Source organism: Palaemon carinicauda, chromosome 5 (genome assembly GCF_036898095.1).
Source record: "Palaemon carinicauda isolate YSFRI2023 chromosome 5, ASM3689809v2, whole genome shotgun sequence".
NCBI lineage: Eukaryota > Metazoa > Arthropoda > Malacostraca > Decapoda > Palaemonidae > Palaemon > Palaemon carinicauda.
Window position 1 is genome coordinate 123,319,708 of NC_090729.1, and position 8,891 is coordinate 123,328,598.

Sequence of the window (8,891 nt, forward strand, 5' to 3'; positions counted from 1 at the left end):
TAGAAGAATTTTTTGTTTGTTCTAGTGTTAGGTGTATGAGGAAACGAGAATGTATAAATAATAAATAGGCCAGACTATTCAATGTATGTGTGGGCAAAGGAAAAATGAGCTGTGACCAGAGAGGGATCCAATGTACTACTATCTGGCCACTTGAAAGACCCAACAATTATCTAATGATAGTACATTATTTTGAATGGGGAGAAAAAGCTTTTAGATACAACTTTTGATACAAGACGATGGTAACGAAACAAACATAATTCGCATGTCAAGGTTCCACTGTATACCAATGGATGGCTGGTGCCTTGGCCAACCTACTACCTAACAGTTCAGATCACAGACTTTCTTGGTCAAGAGAAGCACCTTTGTCACAGTTGGAAAGGCTACTGCTCATCCTTAAGGAGAGTTTTGACTGAAAGGTATACACACCTTACAGAGTTTTGACTTCCTCACACAGTCCTTGAGGTAACGGGCTGTAAAGGTGTACTGCCTAGCCCAAGTGCCCGCCCGTAAGATTTGGCCTACCGCCATGTTGGTGCCAAACGCTAAGGACATGCTAAGGCCCCTGATATCATAGGGTCTCGGGGTCCCAGGCACCGTGGAGCCCTCACTCTCATAGGTCCTCTTTATCACCTGCCTCAGCCAGAAGGATATGGTGTTTTTGGAAACTGCCTTCTTGACTGAGCCTGTGGACACAAACAAACTTTTCACCACCGGTCTGAGTTTGGCCGTCCTACTAAGGTACTACCTGATGGTCCTTACGGGACACAAGCGTAGGTCACTAGGGTTGTCCGAACGCGGAATAGCCGGAATTGAGAATTCTTCGAACCTAGGGTCCGCAATTGCAGGGTTCTGAGTCTTTGCTACAAACTCCGGCAAGAACTTAAATGTCATGTCCTTCCACCCTTTTGAGTGGGACACCTCGAAGGACAGACCGTGGAGCTCGCTCACCCGTTTCGCCGAGGCCAGGGCTAGTAAGAAGACGGCTTTGAGGGTGAGATCCTTGTCTAATACATCCTTGAGATGCTCATACGGGGGCCGTGAAAGGGCCTTGGGGACTTTGGCAATATCCCACTGGGGAACCCTCGAGGTGCGGGGTCACATGTTTGTTCAAAACTACTGATGAGCATCGAGATGTGACGCAAGGTCCCCAGATTGATGCCCTTGAGTTGGAACACCTGGCCTAATGCCGCTCGAACTCCTTTGATGGCTGGGATGGAGACCCCTAGGTCATCCCTCAAGTGTACCAGGAAGTCCGCGATATTGTGGACTGAAACGTCCAAGGGCCGCAGGTTCTGAGTGGCACACCACTTGACAAAGTTTACCCATTTTGCTTGGTACACAACGCAAGAGGACTTCCGCAGGTACCCCGACATCCTATCCGCTGTTTTGTCCGAGAACCCTTCCTTCCTTAACAGCCGCTTGATAACCTCCACGTGTGTAGCCTCAGCCCCTGAAGGTTTTCGTGCACCTTTTGGAAGTGTGGTTGGCTTAGCAGGTCTTCTCTTGCCAGTAGGGGCCACGGTGGGAGAGTGGCTAGGTCCTGCAGATCCACGAACCACTCCCTCTCCGGCCACCAGGGCGCTACCAAAGTCATCTCTGTGGACTTTGACTGTCTTAACCTGTTGAGAACCTGTCTGATCATCCCGAAGGGGGGAAAGGCGTAGACGTCGAGGTTGTCCCAAGGGTGCTGGAAGGCGTCCTTGAAGGCTGCTGTCGGATCCGGTATCGGGGAGCAGAACACGGGGAGCTTTACGTTTAGTCTTGTGGCAAACATGTCTATGACTGTGCCACTTGGGGGTGAAGGGACACCACTGATCCCACTATTTGGCCTGTCCTGCTTAGCCCGTCCGCCAGGACGTTCCTTTTTCCGGTGATGAATCTGGCCGATAGGAGAATGTCGTTCTTTTCGGCCCATTCTAGGACTTGAGCTGTGAGATCGCACAACTCCCTTGATCTTAACTCTCCCTGTTTCTTGACGTACGCTTCTACCATGGCGTTGTCGCACGTGAGGGCTACCGAGTTCCCCCGAAGGAGGCGGGCAAAACTTACCAATGCCCCTCTGCACTGCCATGAGCTCCAGAAGATTGATGTGCCAGGTCTTTTCCTCCACTGACCATTTCCCCTCCGCTGTCTTCTCAAGGAGGTGCGCTCCCCACCCCTCCTTCGATACATCCGTGAAGAGCAGCATCTCCGGAGGAGGGGAGCTGAACGGAATCCCTTTCAACGTATTCCTCCTTTCGGACCACCAAAGGAGAGCTTCCTCGGAGGGAAGGGACACCGGGAGTATCTTCTGTGGGGAACCTCCCATTGACCAGAGGTCCTTCAGGTTCCACTGAACCAGTCTGAGCTTGAGCCTGCCCTGAGGAACCAACTTCTCCAACGAGACCAGGTGACCCACTAATCTCTGCCAATCCCTGGCTCTCATCGAAGTACCGGCCAGGAACGGGCGGATCACCTGGTCCAGGTTGTCTAGCCTCTCCTGGGACGGGAAGGCTCTCACCAGTTGGGAATCTAACACCATCCCCAGGTACATCATCCTGGTAGTGGGAACTAGTTGGGATTTTCCGAGATTGATAGTTATCCCGAGCTCTTTGCAGAAATTGACCAGTCGAATACCTTGCTCTTTCAAGGCTACCTCTGAGGTTGAAAGCAGCAACAAATCGTCGAGGTACCTTATCAGCCTGATGCCTTGCTTGTGTGCCCAGGTCGAGACCAGGGCGAAGACTCTCGTGAAGACTTGAGGGGCTGTCGACAGACCGAAGCAAAGGGTCCTGAATTGAAGAGTCTGGGAGCACCACTTTACCCTGAGAAACTTCCTGCTGGAGGGGTGAACGGGAATCTGGAAGTAGGCATCCTTGAGATCCAGAAACATCATGAAATCCCCTTCTCTCAGGGCGGCCAACACCAACTTCAGTGTGTCCATCTTAAAGGGGGTCTTCCTGATGAAATTGTTCAATACCGAGGGGTCGATTACCGGCCTCTAACCTCCCATCGCCTTCTCCACCAGGAAGAGCCTGCTGTAGAAGCCCGGTGACGGCTCGTGCACGGGTTGCAGGGCTCTTTTCCCCAACATAGTCTCCACCTCTGCCTGTAGGGCTGTCCTCTTCTCCGAGTCGTTGGGAGCTAACCATAACGCTCGGTGTTCGGGGATCAACGGGGGCAGCTCTGACTGGAAGGGAATCCTGTATCCCTCCCTGAGAATAGTTACCGTCCATGGGTCCGTCCCGTTGTCCCACCATGCTTGCCAAAAGTGTTTGAGGCATCCCCCACCTGGGGCGTGGCAAGGTGTAGGGGGCCTCTCTCCCTATCTCCTTCTAGGAAGGCATTGGTGGTTTTGAGGGTGAGCACCAGTCCTCCTGGAGGGCCGAGGTGACTGGTGCCACGAAGAGGCGGAAGCTTCTTGCCTAGTTGGGGGTGGAGGTGGGTAGGCCCCGTTCGCCGAAGTTCTCCTCACAAGGGGCCGCCTTGGCAACTGCTGCCTGGGCTCGGCTGACCTCTTCAACTTGCCGACTCTCTCCATCGTCTCCGCTACTGTCTGGAGCGGGAACACCGTTTTGGCCCAGACGGGAGAGTTTCTTAGGAACTTTGCCTCTCGCTCGGGGAGCCTGTAGGATAGTCTGTTCAGGACAGTGTCCCTTCTTCTCAGAACCCAGTTGGCTGTCTGGGTAAGGGACTGGAAGGTCAGGAACTTCATGGCCTTGCTCCAGAGAGGATCAATTCCTTCAGAAGAGCCTAATTGTCCGGCAAGGAGAGGTCATGCGAGATTTGAAAGTCTGCCAGCGTAAAAGCCCACCAATCCAGCCAAGAGGTCACGTTTACGATGTTCTGAGCGGTGACCTCCGCTTGTGAGAAGACCACCGGAGCGTTCAGGCTACGCTCGTCCGAGTTGCCCTGGTTCAGGGTAGCGACCACTTCTTCCGTGTGGGGCCCTAAATGATGACCGTCAGGTACATAGAACCTTCTCTGGGTCTTGAGACCCGGTAGGAGTTTGAATGAGCCCTGTGACCTCAAAGAATTCTCCGGTCCCGACACGTAAAGGTCTACGTGCTCCATTCCCATGGCAACATCAGGGGATAAAGGCAGGGTCAAGGAAGGCTTCTTCTGGACAGGATCCTCCACCATCCTGCCCAGACCTGAGAGCCAAGCTCGTGCAAGTGTTGGTTGAGGCTCGTCCAACCTATGGTGCTGTCGGATGAGAGCAAGCACCTTACGGTAGGACGAGACCTCTTCCGCTGAACACTCACCTGAGTCTACTAGGTTGTCCACTAACCGTACCTCCTGGTTGGATGATGGAGCGGGTGCTTCCGTCACGGGTAGAGCTGTCGGGGTGAAGGTAGCCGTCATGGGTCTACCCCCTCCTGGGCTCACCCGGATAGCGCTGGTTGATGGTCGTGGCAGTGGTGAATCCCAAAACTTGGCCGGGACCGCTGCCACAAAAGATCCTGGAGTTGCGTTGCTGTGCTTAACCCGCGGTAGTTCCCTGCACACGGGTGGAGGCGCCGACTTACTAGGCCGGGGTATCAAGGAGTGTGCCAATGGCTGCACCCGATGAGCGGGCGGAGCCGAAGAGACACTGTGCAGGGCAACGGGAGCGGCTCAAGCAGCCACCGAGGCAGGCACTGGAGGGCAACCGACCTGCTGGATTCTCGACGATGACGTACCACGGTAACATACCTTTTCTTCGGTGATAACCTCCTACGGTAGTCCCTCCTCGAGGACCTCGCCCTCTTCCTGACGCGTGGGCTCGATCTCCTCCTAGATCGCTTCCTCTTCCTCCTGGAGTCTCAAACACTGTAGCTATCCGACAAATAGGAGTCATAGGAGAAATTGTCAGCGGAATACGAGGAGGCTGAATCTTCCGACTTTATCACGAGCCTCCTGGGGGTTCTGAGTCTGGAACTCGGGGTCACGGGCTCCATGAAGTCCGTCGGAAGCGTGGCCAATAGCGCCGGGGGTGAACAGATGATGGGAAGAGCGTCGAGCCAACCTTCAATATCCTCCTCTTGCCTCATGGGGGAACTGAAGGGTATCCTAGGAGCCATCCAAACGATGGAGTCGGCGTCCGAAGAGCACGTGGGCCACCTTTTTTTGTTCTGGCCACCCCCGAAACCCGCTGAACCTGAAAAGCACTTTTCGGGCGTAGGGGTGGGCGCTGATTCGGGCCCCCCACACCGGATCTACACTTACGACGGGTCCAGCGGGCACCAGGCCTTCGTCTATAATACACACTCCCGCCACATTAGCAGACCCCTCACTTGTCACACAGGCCCCTTGGACACAGAATCCCCCACATCAGACTCATGGGGAACGGCAATGGGACGCTTCCCCGAAACGGACTAACCTCGTCCCATACTCTGGGTAGGGGAAGGCGAAGGAGAACCCCTCTCAGGCTGGGCAGAGGGCGACATCAGCGGCGAAGAAAGACCTGACTTTATCGGCGACCTCTTAGAAGCCGCCGTCTTCTTCTTAGCGTATAGGGTACATTGGAGCTCCGGCCAAGACTCGCACTCAGGGCACTTGGATGCCGGGGAACACCTCATCCCCCGACATGAGGAGCAAAAGGTGTGCGGGTCGACCTGGGGCGACGAGATCCAGGCCCCACAAGACTTGCCAGCTTGGGGCCCGGGACAGCGACGCTGAGGATCCATGGTAAAAGTGAACACAAACAACACAAGTACACAAGGGAAATGTAAGGAACACAACTGGAACACATGGTACACAAGAGAAATTAACACAAGGGAACACGTGGGACAAGGTAAGGAGAACACAAAGGAACATGTGGGAACACAAGGTGAACGGCCGGGATAAGAGAGAGAGAGCGGCGAGATGTAGTCACTGCCGCGACCTGTAGTCACCGCCGCGACCAGACGCTTACTGGCTAACAACCGCGACCCCACGCGTGACCCGGGTCGCACCAGGGCGAGTACCCTTCCGCCCCGGAGTGCCCCTGAGAAGTAGTGGAGAGAGGGGGAACTACGCAAAATTCTTGGTCGGTGATTAAGGAGATTCCCAGACTCTCCTAAGAAAGTAGTTCGAGGTAAGTACTCCATGTTGGAACAAATACAAAAGTTAATGTATATACAACAAAGATTAAAGATTCCTTCATCGACCAAGTACTGGGCAGACCTACTCATCCCTATGATGGGCTAATGTAGGAGGTTGCTGGAGTCAATCTTTTGCTCCCCCCAGGGATCCTGGTTTTTTCTAGGGTAGAGAAAGAAACTACCACTTCGGTTCTAGGATGACCACTTTATCTGCCAGTAAGTGACCCTCGCTATTTTAAGTGACCAAAGGTTTGTACAGTATGTGTAGGAACAAATAATACATCTTGAAAGTAATTTTCATGATGTAAAATCTACTTTATATAACTTATTTCAAACTTTTCACAAATACAAACAAAATAATCTGATCATACAGAATTAGAAACATTGATTTCATTATGATTAAAATATCAAAGTGAAAATGCTAAATATACAGTTGATAAACAACACAAAAATGACAAATTCGGAGATAATTTGTATTTTTCCTAACCATACAAACCTTAGCTATTTACATGGGATTTTACTTTCGGCGTAGCTGAAATGACGAGCCATTAGAATTTTAACGAGGGTTAATTACCCCCGCGCTAGTTAACAAGGGAGTAGAGGAGTGGTAGCTAGCTACCCCTCCCCCCCTCACACACCGGTGAACTGCTTCACTTCACTTAGAGGTAGGACTTGCCTTGGGGGACAGGGCTGGCGGGCAAATATGTGTAAATAGCTAAGGTTTGTATGGTTAGGAAAAATACAAATTATCTCCGAATTTGTCATTTGTTCCGTAACCGAAATACAAACCACGCTATTTACATGGGGTGATTTACCCCTTAGGTAGGGTGGAAAGTCCCGGCCTTACTGGCTTTGGCTTTACCCGGGGACTCAGAATCCGAGTGAGCAGCACTCGAGAAATAGAGTCCCTGCACCTCGCAAGTTCCTTGCTCAGCAAGGAACGTGCAGCCTACATAAGCTTGTGTGTGGAGGGTTGAAGTGTGCCTCATCCTAGAAAGTCGACCTGAAGTCCTTTAGACGTTCCCAATACCACCTCGTCAGGGTATGGGGGACGCGACAGTATTATCTTAATACTAGGAACACAAGGAAGCATGGTTTACCTGCAGAGGTTCGAGGTCAGCTATGCAGAGAACCCAGGATGCTGCTTTTCCCAAGAGAGGGGGAAGATGAAGAAAGAAGTAAGGGCCAGACATACTCTTTCATTCATGCAGTCTAAAACCGGGTAACAATGCCCTCAACCTTCTGCTACCTGTCCATAAGGGAGCCTGAGGTTAGACCAGCTGTTGTGCAGCCACCACAGGGCCGATCGAGAATGTATCAAGGCTCCTGTGGGTCACGTCCTGCAGGTAGTGGGCTGTAAAGGTCGTTTGATGCTTCCAGACCCCAGCTTGTAGCACCTGTGTCACCGAGAAGTTTCTCTTAAAAGCCAGAGACGTTGCGATGCCTCTGACATCGTGTGCTCTGGGACGACGTGACGGAGGAGGATCTGGATTTAAGGCGTGGTGGATGACCCTTCGGATCCAGGCAGATAGTATTCTTGGTGACCCTCCTCTTCGTCCTTCCCGTGCTCACAAACAGGGCTTGCACGCGGGTACGGACTGCAGCCGTTCTCTTTAGATAACGCCTCAGACTTCTCATTGGACATAGTAGCAGATGGTCTGGGTCACTTGTTATAGAATGGAGACTCGAGACCCTGAAGGAGTCGAACCGTGGGTCTGGCACTCCAGGGTTCTGAGTCTTAGCTACAAACTCAGGGACGAACCCGAACATTACCTCCCCCCATCCCCTTGAATGGGCGACGTCGTATGAGAGACCATGAAGTTCACTGACCCGCTTGGCTGAAGCCAAAGCGAGCAGGAACACCGTCTTCCAAGTCAGGTGTCGATCAGAGGCCTGGCGTAATGGTTCGAACGGAGGTCTCTTAAGAGCCCTGAGGACGCTAACTACGTTCCATGGAGGAGGTAAGTTCGTAGCTTCGTATGAGTAAAGAAAGCTCCAGCGAGGAAGAAATGTCTATTCCTTTCAGCCTGAAGGCTAAGCTTAAGGCTGAGCGATAGCCTTTCACCGCCGAGACTGAAAGGCGCATTTCCTCCCGCAAATACACGAGAAACTCCGCTATTGCTAGAATAGTGGCATCGAGGGGAGAGATACCCCTCCCACGACACCAACCACAGAAGACTCTCCACTTCGCCTGGTAGACCCCTGCTGATGACTTTCGCAGGTGTCGAGACATCCTCTCCGCAACTCGTTGCTAAAAGCCTCTCTCGGTGATGAGACGCTGGATAGTCTTCAGGCGTGAAGCCGAAGCAAAGCTACGGCCTTGTGGTAGATGTTGCAGTGTGGTTGCTTGAGTAGCTCGTGTCGTGGGGGGAGTTCTCTCGGGAGTTCCGTCAGGAGCTGCAGAAGGTCCGGGACCACTCTGCGTGATGCCATAGCGGAGCTATCAAGGTCATTGACAGATTGACCGATAGTCTGGTCTTGTTGAGCACCCTTCTCATCAGACAGAACGGTGAAAAGGAGTAGACGTCGATGTTGCCCACCGTTGTTGGAAGGCATCTTGCCAGAGTGCCTTGGGGTCCGGGACTGGGGAGCAGTAGAGCGGCAGCTTGAAGTTCAAAGCTGTCGTGAACAGGTCCACTGTCGGGGAACCCCACAAAGTTAGGACTTTGTTGGCTATTTGAGGATCCAAAGACCACTCGGTACTCACTATCTGCGATGCTCTGCTCATACTGTCGGCGAGCACATTCATTTTGCCCGGAATGAAGCGAGCTGATAGTGGAATCGAGTGGGCTTCGGTCCACCTCAGTATCTCTACTACAAGATGGGATAGCTGTTGTGAAAAGGTAC